This window comes from Lissotriton vulgaris, chromosome 9 (genome assembly GCF_964263255.1).
Source record: "Lissotriton vulgaris chromosome 9, aLisVul1.2, whole genome shotgun sequence".
NCBI classification, from domain to species: domain Eukaryota; kingdom Metazoa; phylum Chordata; class Amphibia; order Caudata; family Salamandridae; genus Lissotriton; species Lissotriton vulgaris.
Genome location: NC_141697.1, coordinates 616,560,699 through 616,574,909, shown reverse-complemented (window position 1 = coordinate 616,574,909; position 14,211 = coordinate 616,560,699). Strand labels below are relative to the sequence as shown.

At 43.7% G+C, this 14,211-nt stretch overlaps 1 long non-coding RNA gene across 1 annotated transcript in view; it reads right to left on the bottom strand.

Annotated features, from left to right (window-relative positions):
• The window catches only part of LOC147691964 (uncharacterized), a 158,979-nt gene that overhangs the window by 99,657 nt on the left and 45,111 nt on the right, over positions 1–14,211 (bottom strand). The window contains exons 11-12 of the long non-coding RNA XR_015299979.1: positions 9,352–9,442; positions 4,785–4,875 (exon numbers count right to left, since the gene is read on the bottom strand). This is a non-coding gene — a long non-coding RNA (uncharacterized LOC147691964). The remainder of the gene's footprint in view (positions 1–4,784; positions 4,876–9,351; positions 9,443–14,211) is intronic.

Sequence of the window (14,211 nt, the reverse complement as noted above, 5' to 3'; positions counted from 1 at the left end):
GAAGTAAAGAACAAGCATTTACAATGCAATGGTCTCGGCATTGTTAAAGTTAGAGCTATTGGCAATGCTCATGACATTATTTTTATTTATGTTTTTGTTTTTAAAACATAAATAAATGGCATTGTCATTTACCATGCCAATAGCTTAATGGCTCGCAAATGCGAGACCTATTGCATTTGCACTCACAGAGCCACACACACAAAGCCACCCACCCACACATAGAGAGCCACCCACAGTCATTCACATAGAGCCACCCACCCACACACAGAGCCACTCACTCACAGAGCCACCCACCCACACACAGACCCCCCACCCACACACAAGGCCACCCACACACACACAGAGCCACCCACACACACACAGAGCCACCCACACACACAGAGCCACCTACAAAAAAAGCTACCTACAGAGCCACACACACAGACAGAGCCACCCACACACAGACAGAGCCACACAGAGACAGAGCCATCCACACACAGAGCCACACACACAGAGCCACACACACAGAGACAGAGCCACACACAGCCACCCACACACACACCGAGCCAACAACACATACACAGAGCCACCCACACACACAGAGCCACACACACAGAGCCACCCACACACACATACAGAGCCACCCACACAGAGCCACCCACACACACACACAGAGCCACCCTCACACACACCGAGCCACCCACACACACACAGAGCCACCCACACACACAGAGTCACCCACACACACAGAGCCACCCACACACACATACAGAGCCACCCACAGAGAGCCACCCACACAGAGCCACTCACACACAGACCCACACACACACACACACCGAGCCACCCACACACACACAGAGCCACTCACAAACACACAGAACCACCCACACACACAGAGCCACCCACCCACACACAGAGCCACCCACACACACTCACAGAGCCACCCACACAGAGCCACCCACACACACACAGAGCCACCCACACACACAAGCGAGTGGAGGGGGGTGTTAAGGTTGGCAGAGGGCACAGAAAGGACAGAGGTTACTGGCACCCATGCTCTAGGCGAGTGTGGCGGATGCTAGTGTTGGCAGAGGGCACACAAAGGACAGGGGTGACTGGCACGAGTGGTGGAGGGAGGATGCTAGGGTTGGAAGAGGGCACAGATGACATTAAGGGGATGTACGTGTGCGGCTGGGTATGTGGGACTCGGCCTGGTGACTCTGCCAGCGGCCAGCCCCCTCCGGCCTCCCTCGTGCCACAGTTAGCAGGCACACACTCTCCTTCCGTCCTCCCCCCACGGCGGCGCCCTCAGCGGTGACAGTGTTAACGCGCAGAGGCCATAAGGAAAGGCCTGGAAAGCCGAGCCCCGGCGTGTTGCGGCACAGCAGGCCCCGCTTTATTTATAACCACAGGAACATTTGAAATATGTGTGCACGCTGCTTCCTCGCACCCCCGCCTGCTGCGCTCCAGAACGCAGCACTGGACCCAAAACAACAAACACACCAGCAGAGCTGCAGCAGTCCGCGGGCACACCTATGCACGAGTCCTGGCACAGCGTGCACACCTATGCACAAGTACCAGCACAGCGTGCACACCTCTGCACAAGTACCAGCACAGCGGGCACACCTATGCACGAGGCAGGGGCACCGCCTGCACTGTAGGAGCCTGCGTGCACTGTAGGAGCCCGCGTGCACACCTCTGGGGACTTCACCTGTGGACTTCCTGCCTCGAGGTAAGGAAGGCTTGGTAAATCTACAATAAAGTTTTAAACGTGGCAGCGCATTGCAGATTTTAAGACCCTCACCTGCATGTTTCAGAACCTCCTTAAGTTACTTGTGGCTGAGACGAGCGACACTGCATACTGATTGAAGCAACACGTGGGGCGCCTTGAAGTTACGATTCTGCTTTCTAGGTGCTTCAGGGCTTTAGATGCTGTTTCCCGATTAGCTGCTGGTACAATGCCTTGCGTAATGGTATCAGAGATTTTAGATTCCTCAGAAATTAAAATGGCTTTCCTTAGATTTATAAAGTGCATAATATTATAGTGAGACTATAGGAAGCGAATGTGAAGGGGGTTTGATTCAAAGTCATTTGCACATGCATATCTAACTATCTGACCACTAAAAGAGAACTTTCAAGACAGAAGGACAGAAGGCCCGACTCACGGATCAAAGTGACCTCATGCCAGGCCACGTCTATCACTGAATGCTCCTTAACGAGTGAACATCACGCGAGGGATACGGGTCTGCTCACGCTGCCTGCACGTGCCAGTCGGCCCTCTGACTGGTTAATAAGGAACACCAATCAGAGAGCCAACATGCACGTGCAGGCCTTGTGATGAGGGGCGTGCTCTCTACCCATGACGTCAGGTAGAGAAAGTACAGCAAAAACACACCCCTCTAGCTCAAAAAGACGGGGCTTGAACGGAGTGACGCCGCTCTCCTCCAATGGCTGGCCTCCGTTTAGGAAGCCAGCCAATGGAGAAGAGGGGCGGGTTCAAGCCCCCTATACTGTAAACATAAATTCTCGACTGCGCGACACTGCTGCGCAGTGCACGCTAGGCCGAGACCTAAAAAAGTAACGAAATGAAGGAAGCAGAGAAGAAAACGAAGGAAAGAAGGAGACAGAAATAGAAAGAAAGACTATGAGAAAGAAGGAAAGAAAGAAAACGGAAAGGCAGGTAAGAATGCAAGAAAGGAAAAAATGAAAAAATCTCAGAAAGAAGGAAAATAGGAAAAAAAGCAAGACAGAAGGAAGGCAACAGGAAGGGAATAACACAGGAAAGAAAGGCAAGAAAGAAAGAGAAGAATGAAAAAAGAAGATATAGGAAAAAAGGAAAGCACACAAGCATTTAGGAAAGGATGAATGAATGAAAGAGGAAAGAAAGGAAAGAAAGCACAAACAAAAGAAGGAAATAAAGAATGAAAGAAAGGAGGATACAATGGAAAGAGGTAGAATGACAAAGGAACAAAAGAAGAAAAAAGCAATAAGACAAGGAAAGTAGAAAGAAAGAAAAATGGTGAAAAGGAAGGAAAGAAAGAAGGCGAGAAAGAAAGAAAGAAATATAAAAAAGAAAGAAAAAAAAGAAAGACAGAACAAGTGCTACCAATAAAACACAATAAAGTCCTGTTTTCATTCTGGGCAACGGTTGTTGAAGAACCACTGGTGAAATTAGGTCCAGAATAAATGTGTTCTGAAGAATTGTCCGCTTATGAATTCCAATCTATAATATTGAAGTTTTCGGTTTGTATACTGCATGCATAGTAAAAAGAGGCTATCTTATATTTCCAATGGATGCAATCTGTTATGCTGTGAAATACCACCAGTCAGATAAACAAAGGCGACGCTAAAAGGAATTTACAACAGCATTGGCAGGAGACCGGAACTAATAAAGCATGGAATATGGCCTGTTTTCAGGTCAGGTTCTAAAAACTGAAACATAACTAAAGTTATTATACAGCAAAAACAAGCAAAACACTGGCACTGAAGGGAACTACCTTGTGTGTGGGTATGCTCGCTGTGACAGAGCAAAATGCAGACACTCAAAGTTGAAATAGCCAGTGGCTGAAGTATGCTGACCGACTGCCCCACGCTGCATGCCATAGTGTGCGTATGCAAGACATGAATGACAACAGAACAATGGACCAAGAAAGGTGGCAGAAAACCCCTTTAGGAAAATACATTATACATATCCTTTTAGTAAAATCAAAAGGTTTTGGCTAACACCAACCCTAAAATTGCAGCCAGAGTCCAATTCATGAAATAAGAACCAGAAACGAACAACACCTTAGCATTGACATTTCATGAAACAAACGTTCACAATGCTTCAATTTGTCATTTGACCTTTAATGACATACAGAGCCTTAGTGTTGGAATCTTCTATCGCCAATCCAGTATGGCCTTACTGGACAGCTGTGAAGATTCACTTCAATGTATGCACCCTCGTCAACACCCTGCAAGTGGCGGATCTCACAAGGTGGTAATTAAAGTGCAACGTAGTCAAGTGTAAGAGATGGTGTACTTTACAATGCCCGTCTCCAAAGTCAAGGTTGTCAAAAAGGTTCTCAAAAAGTATATATTTATTACAATCGAAGTCTATGGCGGAGAACCCCTTGGATTCCCGGTCCTCGATGTCACCATTCTGGTAAGCATTGCATGAATTCCTCTGGTGGAGACTCACCGGTAAAGTCCCCTGAGAGGAGCTCAATATGCTTTGCATCCCCACCAGTTACAGGGGTACACTACATCGGTATTCCCACTCCCAAAATTACCAATACAATGGGATCCGCAATTTGGGATACAGGAATATGGCAGAATTACAAACTGTACCCTGAAACTCCCCTGAAGTATTGGTAATTACTGTGGTGCTGGGAAATACAGTGTTTGATGACCTTTGATAATACCCCATTTTCCACCCTTCCATACACCAAATTTCAACAGCCTTTACCACGTGAAATGTCTGGGTGTAGGAGTGCTGCAGAGATGCTGTATTCCTTGTCCTTTGGATTTTCCAAAACAGTGTTTCAGGCCGAAACAGGAATCACACTAAACTCATAAAGGAGGCCAACGTTTTTACTCATTTAATAAAGAGACTGGGTCCAATATTAGGATTATATAATGTGAATTGGGTTGGTAATAACTGTTACATTCAGAGAATGCTTTCTTTTTCTACTCTACATTGAACATGCAGAAAGAAAAATAACATCTTACTATTCAGTAAGGCAGGTTTACTTTCAGATGGTGTCAAGCAATGTGAATGTGATCCCAAATGCTACAATACCATACAATGCAAACTTCTAAAGTACCTTCCTGTAAGTAGGTCCTTAGTCCTTTCTCTTCCATCTGCACTGCTGTTCAGTGGGAAACCGTGCTTCTCAAGCAGGTCAGAAACTGCTCCTGAAAAAAGACAAGCACATGCTTTAGACGTGAACGGAGGCCTCTCAGCCACTTTCCTGTTCGCCTTCACAAAAGGTTTTGATCATTATGACACAGGCGCAGAGTCTGGGGCAAAAAAGTACCTGCTTGAAACAAACCTTTTACATTGAAGGGAATTCGATTTGTGAACATTCGATTCCACAGTTTTTAACTCTGCCTGTGCCACAGCACAGGGACGTAAACAAAAAGATTTTCCTTTCTGTGCAAACCGCTACTATTAGACTCTAAACCTAATCATACATTTAAAGTGGAACCTGAAATATATACCTCAACACAAAACTATTAAAATATTTGTTTCGATTTTATTAAAAACTGGCAGTTTAATGCCAAAATGTCATGATCATTATACACATACAATACAAGATACAAATGTAAAAAAAAATTCTTATTACATACAATACAAAATATACATATCAATCAATGGTAAAGTAGTCCTTTTGTCGACGCGTTTCGGTGTCTTGATCTTATTTTGTGAACATCTTCCTCAGGACAGGTAAGTAAAATCTAAAAACATTTCAAATTTAAAGAAGCATATATCTTTAATTCTTCTAGTTATCCTTAGACTTGAACCATTTATTGCCTTTAGGTTATTCTTTTAGAATGTTCAATGGGGCATGGACGTGTTTGTCTCACGCAAGGCTTATTTCAAGCAATAGGGGTCATCCTTCTCTGATTTAGATGCTCTTGGAGTTTTCAATTCTCCTTCTAAGTTTTATTCCGGACGTTCTTTATTCCGGTTATACCACCATGCAATTATGGATATGCATTAGTAGAAGTACCCCTTGCGTATGGTGAAACAGCGTCCTCATCGGCCTCCTTCCGTCTTCTTACACAGCACAGGGAGACACACCTTATACTCTAGATGCAGGAAATATTTATGGATGAAACTGGATTATAAAAAAATAAATTAACGAGGAGATAAGTTTGGACCCGCTGGAACAGGGAAAATGTGGACAAGTTCCACTTCATCCCTTATAAGGAGATCACCAGATTTGCTGGAGTAAATGTTACATTTGTGCAAACAGCATTTACACAGTTCACAATTTGCCCCCAGGATGTAAGGCATGTTGTAACCGGAGCTCATGCCCCATAAACACTCAGCACACAATGAAATCTGGGGTAAACCTCTCACATTAGTTATCTGAAGGGCAGTCATAATACCTAAGCGCTCTAGGTATTGTGTGACACTTTAGGCCAAACCTAAGGTTGTACACCGCAGCACTTTAAAATGAAGGACCTGTTGTGGATGTCAGACATATCATCGATATACGTGGGGGCCTTGGGCTGCGAAATCTCTGTAGAAAAATGTATATTTAGTGGGATGAATATTCAACGTGACAATGTGAAACAAGCACTGGCAAAGCCATTAGGTCTGGCATTGTCCAACAGCTTTTTGTAAAATCTTGTTTTGCTATGATTTTTGCAAAGATTTGTTGTTCGGGAAGCTGCTGTGTATTCATCAATCTAAGAAAAAAAACCTTGACTAAAGGCAAATATATTTTTGGGCTAAAAAAAACACATTACCATGTTACTCGCTGGCACTGAAGGGAACTACTTTCTGTATGGCTGTGATTCCTTTGTGAAAGGGCAGCATGCTGTAACTCATAGTGAAGTCAGACAATAGCTGGAGCATTGCCCCTTGATTTATGCTTGAGTGGATTGTAGAAAAATTTGAATGATACATCCACAGACAAATGGATGAAATATGGCTAAAACCCCCTAAAAGTAACTACGTCAAACACATCATTTTTGTAAAAATAAAAGGATTTAGGTAACACAAACCTAAAAATGGCAATCGTTCAGCCGAGTGAGGTAATCAGGGAGAGCGAGAAAGAAAGGAGTGGTAGAAAAAGGAAAGAAAGACGAAAGAACAAGGAAGTGAAGAAAAAGGAAGGAAAAGGAAAAAAGGAAAGAAGATAAATATAGAACTGAAAAAAGAAAGCAAATAAAGAAAAGAAGAAATGGAGGAACAAAATAAGAAAATATATAGAGGAAATAAAAAGAAAGGATAAAAGAAAGAAGAAAAGAGGGAAAGCAAGAATAAGGGAAGGAATAAAAGGCCAGATAGAAGGAAGGAAAGAAGAAAAACGGAAGGAAAAATAAAGGAAAGAAGGAATGGAGGGAAAATAAAGGAAAGAAAGAACAAAAGAAATGAAGAAAAGGAGAGAACAAAAATAAAAAAGTAATGAAATGAAGGAAGCAGAGAAGAAAAGGAAGGAAAGAAGGAGACAGAAAGATAAAGAAGGATTACGAGAAAAAAGGAAAGAAAGAAAACAGAAAGGCAGGAAAGAATGCAAGAAAGGAAAAAATGAAAAAGCCTCAGAAATAAGGAAAGCAGGAAAGAAAGCAAGAAAGAAGGAAAGGAAAAAGGAAGGAAATAGGACAGAAAAAAAATTAAAGAAAAGCAAGAAAGAAAGAATGGAAAGAAAAAAGATATAGGAAAAAAGGAAAGCAAGCAAGATTTTAGGAAAGAATGAATGAATGAATGATAGAGGTAAGAAAGAAAAGAAAGGAAAGAAGGAAAGAAAGAAAGCACAAACAAAAGAAGGAATGAAAGAAAGAAGGATACAATGGAAAGAGAGGTAGAATGACAAACAAAAAAAGAAAAAAAGCAGTAAGAGAAGAAAAGCAGAAAGAAAGAAAAAAGAAAAAAAAGTGAAAAGGAAGGAAAGAAAGAAGGCAAGAAAGAAATATAGAAACAAAAAAAAGAAAGAAAGAACAAGTGCTGCCAATAAAACGCAATACCATCCTGTTTTCTTTCTGGGCAACAGTTGTTGAAGAAGCACTGGTGAAATTAAGTCCAGAATAAATGTATTCTGAAGAAATGTCCGCTAATGAATTCCCATCTATAATATTGAAGTTTTCGGTTTGTGCACTGAATGCATAGTAACATGAGGCTATCTTATTACAGAACAGTTTTCAGTGGATGCAGTCTGTTATGCTGTGAAATACCAGCAGACAGATAAACAAAGGAGACTCCAAAAGGAATTTACAACAGCATTGGCAGGGGACATGAACTAATAAAGCATGGAATATGGCCTGTTTTCAGGTCAGGCTCTAAAAACTAAAGCATAACTAAAGTCATTATAAAGCAAAAACAAGCAAAACACTGGCACTGAAGGGAACTACCATGTGTGTGGGTATGCTCGCTGTAACAGAGCAAAATGCAGACACTAAAAGTTAAAATATCCAGTGGCTGAAGTAGGCTGACCCACTGCACCACGCTGCATGCTGTAGTGGGCGTAAGAAAGATATGAATAACAACAGAAAAATGGACGAAGAAAGGTGGCTAAAAACCCCTTTAAGTAAATGCATTATACATATCCTTTTAGTAAAATCAAACGATCTTGGCTAACACCAAACCTAAAATTGCAGCCAGAGTCCAATTCATTAAATTAGAACCAGAAACAAACAACGCCTTAGCAGTGACATTTCATGCAACAAACGTTCACAATGCTTCAATTTGCCATTTGACCTTTAATGACACACAGAGCCTTACTGTTGGAATCTTTTATCGCCAATCCAGTATGGCCTTACTGGACAGCTGTGAAGATTCCCTTTAATGTATGCACCCTCGTCAACACCCTGCAAGTGACTGATCTCACAAGGTGGTAATTAAAGTGCAACGTAGTCATGTATAAGAGACGGTGTCCTTTACAATGCCTGTCTCCAAAGTCAAGGTTGTCAAAAAGGTTCTCAAAAAGAATATATTTATTACAATCGAAGTCTATGGCGGGGAACCCCTGGGATACCCGGTCCTCGATTTCACCATTCTGGTAAGCATTACATGCTTTCCTCTGGTGGAGACTCACCTGTAAAGTCCCCTGAGAGGAGCTCAATATGCTTTGCATCCCCACCAGTTACAGGGGGACACTACATCGGTATTCCCACTCCCAAAATTACCAATACCATGGGGACCGCAATTTAGGATACAGGAATACCGCAGAATTACAAACTGTACCCTGAGACTCCCCTGAAGAATTGGTAATTACTGTGGTGCTGTGAAATACAGTGTTTTACGACCTCTGATAATTCCCCATTTCCACCCTTCCATACACAAAATTTCACCAGCGTTTACCTCGTGAAATGTCTGGGTGTAGGAGTGCTGCAGAGATGCTGTATTCCTCGTCCCTTGCATTATCCAAAACAGTGTTTCAGGCCGAAACAGGAATCACACTGAACTCATAAAGGAGGCCAAAGTGTTCACTCATTTAACGAAGAGACTAGGTCCCATATTAAAATGATATGATGTGAGTGGGGTTGGTAACAACTGCTACATTCAGGGAATGCTTTCTTTTTTTAACTCTACATTGAACATGCAGAAAGAAAGGTAACATTATACGATTTACTAAGGCAGGTTTACTTTCACATGGTGTCAAGCAGGGTGAATGTGATCCCAAATGCTACAATACGATACAATGCAGACATCTAAAGTACCTTTTTGTACGAAGGTCCTTAGTCCTTTCTCTTCCACCTGCACTGCTGTTCGGTGGGAAACCGTGCTTCTCAAGCAGGTCAGAAACTGCTCCTGAAAAAAGACATGCACGTGCTTTAGACGCGAACGGAGGCCTCTCAGTCTGTGTTATCACTTTCCTCTTCGCCTTCACAAAAGGTTTTGATCATTATGACACTGGCGCAGAGACCAGGGCACAAAACAAGTGACAGACATGCTTGAAAGAAACTTTTTACATTGAAGGGAATTCGATTTGTGAACATTCGATTCCACAGTTTTTAACTCTGTCTGTGCCACAGCACAGGGAGACACATCTTATACTCTAGACACAGGAAACATTTATGGGTGAAACTGGATTATAAAAAAAATAATTAATGAGGACATACGTTTGTTTGGACACAATACAACCGGGAAAACATGGGCAAGTTCCACTTCATCCCTTATTAGGAGATCAACAGCTTTGCTGGAGTAAACTCATAGTGAAGTCAGCCAATAGCTGGAATATTGCCCCTTGATGTATGCTTGAGTGGGGAGTGCAAAAATGTGAATTGTACAACCACAGACGAATAGATGAATTGTGACTAAAACAAACTAAAAGTAAGTACGTCGCACACATAATTTTTGTAAAAACAAAAGGTTTTGCGTAACACAAACCTAAAAATGGCAATCGTTCTGCCGAGTGAGGGAGAGTGAGAAAGAAAGGAGTGGTAGAAAAAGGAAGGACAGAAGAAAGAATAAGGAAGTCCAGAAAAAGGAATTAAAAAAAGAAAGAAGATAAATATAGAAATGAAAAAAAGAAAGAAAGAAAATAAAGTAAAGAAGAAATGGACAAACAAAATAAGAAAATAGCAGAGGAAATCAAAAGGAAGAAGAAAAGAACGAAGAAAGGAAAAAAAGTAAGAAAAAGGGAAGGAATGAAAGGCTAGATAGAAGGAAGTAAAGAAGACAAGAAGGAATAATAAAGGAGGATAAATAAAGGAAAGAAAGAACAAAAGAAATGAAGAAAAGGAGAGAAGTAAAGAACAAGCATTTACAATACAATGGTCTCGGCATTGTTAAAGTTAGAGCTATTGGCAATGCTCATGACATTATTTTCATTTATGTTTTTGTTTTTAAAACATAAATAAATTGCATTGTCATTTACCATGCCAATAGCTTAATGGCTCGCAAATGCGAGACCTATTGCATTTGCACTCACAGAGCCACACACACAAAGCCACCCACCCACACATAGAGAGCCACCCACAGTCATTCACATAGAGCCACCCACCCACACACAGAGCCACACACTCACAGAGCCACCCACCCACACACAGAGCCCCCCACCCACACACAAGGCCACCCACACACACACAGAGCCACCCACACACACACAGAGCCACCCACACACACAGAGCCGCCTACAAAAATAGCTACCTACAGAGCCACACACACACAGAGCCACACACACAGACAGAGCCACCCACACACAGACAGAGCCACACACACAGAGCCATCCACACACAGAGCCACACACACACAGACAGAGCCACACACAGCCACCCACACACACACCGAGCCAACAACACATACACAGAGCCACCCACACACACAGAGCCATACACACAGAGCCACCCACACACACATACAGAGCCACCCACACAGAGCCACCCACACACACACACAGAGCCACCCTCACACACACCGAGCCACCCACACACACACAGAGCCACCCGCACACACACAGAGTCACCCACACACACAGAGCCACCCACACACACATACAGAGCCACCCACAGAGAGCCACCCACAAAGAGCCACTCACACACAGACCCACACACACACACACCGAGCCACCCACACACACACAGAGCCACTCACAAACACACAGAACCACCCACACACACAGAGCCACCCACCCACACAGCCACCCACACACACTCACAGAGCCACCCACACAGAGCCACCCACACACACACAGAGCCACCCACACACACAAGCGAGTGGAGGGGGGTGTTAAGGTTGGCAGAGGGCACAGAAAGGACAGAGGTTACTGGCACCCATGCTCTAGGCGAGTGTGGCGGATGCTAGTGTTGGCAGAGGGCACAGAAAGGACAGGGGTGACTGGCACGAGTGGTGGAGGGAGGATGCTAGGGTTGGAAGAGGGCACAGATGACATTAAGGGGATGTACATGTGCGGCTGGGTATGTGGGACTCGGCCTGGTGACTCTGCCAGCGGCTAGCCCCCTCCGGCCTCCCTCGTGCCACAGTTAGCAGGCACACACTCTCCTTCCGTCCTCCCCCCACGGCGGCGCCCTCAGCGGTGACAGTGTTAACGCGCAGAGGCCATAAGGAAAGGCCTGGAAAGCCGAGCCCCGGCGTGTTGCGGCACAGCAGGCCCCGCTTTATTTATAACCACAGGAACATTTGAAATATGTGTGCACGCTGCTTCCTCGCACCCCAGCCTGCTGCGCTCCAGAACGCAGCACTGGACCCAAAACAACAAACACACCAGCAGAGCTGCAGCAGTCCGCGGGCACACCTATGCACGAGTCCTGGCACAGCGTGCACACCTATGCACAAGTACCAGCACAGCGTGCACACCTCTGCACAAGTACCAGCACAGCGGGCACACCTATGCACGAGTAGGGGCACCGCGTGCACTGTAGGAGCCTGCGTGCACTGTAGGAGCCCGCGTGCACACCTCTGGGGACTTCACCTGTGGACTTTCTGCCTCGAGGTAAGGAAGGCTTGGTAAATCTACAATAAAGTTTTAAACGTGGCAGCGCATTGCAGATTTTAAGACCCTCACCTGCACGTTTCAGAACCTCCTTAAGTTACTTGTGGCTGAGACGAGCGACACTGCACACTGATTGAAGCAACACGCGGGGCGCCTTGAAGTTACGATTCTGCTTTCTAGGTGCTTCAGGGCTTTAGATGCTGTTTCCCGATTAGCTGCTGGTACAATGCCTTGCGTAATGGTATCAGAGATTTTAGATTCCTCACAAATTAAAATGGCTTTCCTTAGATTTATAAAGTGCATAATATTATAGTGAGACTATAGGAAGCGAATGTGAAGGGGGTTTGATTCAAAGTCATTTGCACATGCATATCTAACTATCTGACCACTAAAAAGGCAACTTTCAAGACAGAAGGACAGAAGGCCCGACTCACGGATCAAAGCGACCTCATGCCACGCCACGTCTATCACTGAATGCTCCTTAACGAGTGAACATCACGCGAGGGATACGGGTCTGCTCACGCTGCCTGCACGTGCCAGTCGGCCCTCTGACTGGTTAATAAGGAACACCAATCAGAGAGCCGACATGCACGTGCAGGCCTTGTGATGAGGGGCGTGCTCTCTACCCATGACGTCAGGTAGAGAAAGTACAGCAAAAACACACCCCTCTAGCTCAAAAAGACGGGGCTTGAACGGAGTGACGCCCCTCTCCTCCAATGGCTGGCCTCCGTTTAGGAAGCCAGCCAATGGAGAAGAGGGGCGGGTTCAAGCCCCTATACTGTAAACATAAATTCTCGGCTGCGCGACACTGCTGCGCAGTGCACGCTAGGCCGAGACCTAAAAAAGTAATGAAATGAAGGAAGCAGAGAAGAAAACGAAGGAAATAAGGAGACAGAAATAGAAAGAAAGACTATGAGAAAGAAGGAAAGAAAGAAAACGGAAAGGCAGGTAAGAATGCAAGAAAGGAAAAAATGAAAAAATCTCAGAAAGAAGGAAAATAGGAAAGAAAGCAAGACAGAAGGAAGGCAAACAGGAAGGGAATAACACAGGAAAGAAAGGGAAGAAAGAAAGAGAAGAATGAAAAAAGAAGATATAGGAAAAAAGGAAAGCACACAAGCATTTAGGAAAGGATGAATGAATGAAAGAGGAAATAAAGGAAAGAAAGCACAAACAAAAGAAGGAAATAAAGAATGAAAGAAAGGAGGATACAATGGAAAGAGGTAGAATGACAAAGGAACAAAAGAAGAAAAAAGCAATAAGACAAGGAAAGTAGAAAGAAAGAAAAATGGTGAAAAGGAAGGAAAGAAAGAAGGCAAGAAAGAAAGAAAGAAATATAAAAAAGAAAGAAAAAAAAGAAAGACAGAACAAGTGCTACCAATAAAACACAATAAAGTCCTGTTTTCATTCTGGGCAACGGTTGTTGAAGAACCACTGGTGAAATTAGGTCCAGAATGAATGTGTTCTGAAGAATTGTGCGCTTATGAATTCCCATCTATAATATTGAAGTTTTCGGTTTGTATACTGCATGCATAGTAAAAAGAGGCTATCTTATATTTCCAATGGATGCAATCTGTTATGCTGTGAAATACCACCAGTCAGATAAACAAAGGAGACGCTAAAAGGAATTTACAACAGCATTGGCAGGAGACCGGAACTAATAAAGCATGGAATATGGCCTGTTTTCAGGTCAGGTTCTAAAAACTAAAACATAACTAAAGTTATTATACAGCAAAAACAAGCAAAACACTGGCACTGAAGGGAACTACCTTGTGTGTGGGTATGCTCGCTGTGACAGAGCAAAATGCAGACACTCAAAGTTGAAATAGCCAGTGGCTGAGGTAGGCTGACCGACTGCCCCACGCTGCATGCCATAGTGTGCGTATGCAAGACATAAATGACAACAGAACAATGGACCAAGAAAGGTGGCAGAAAACCCCTTAAGGAAAATACATTATACATATCCTTTTAGTAAAATCAAAAGGTTTTGGCTAACACCAACCCTAAAATTGCAGCCAGAGTCCAATTCATGAAATAAGAACCAGAAACAAACAACACCTTAGCATTGACATTTCATGAAACAAACGTTCACAATGCTTCAATTTGTCATTTGACCTTTAATGACATA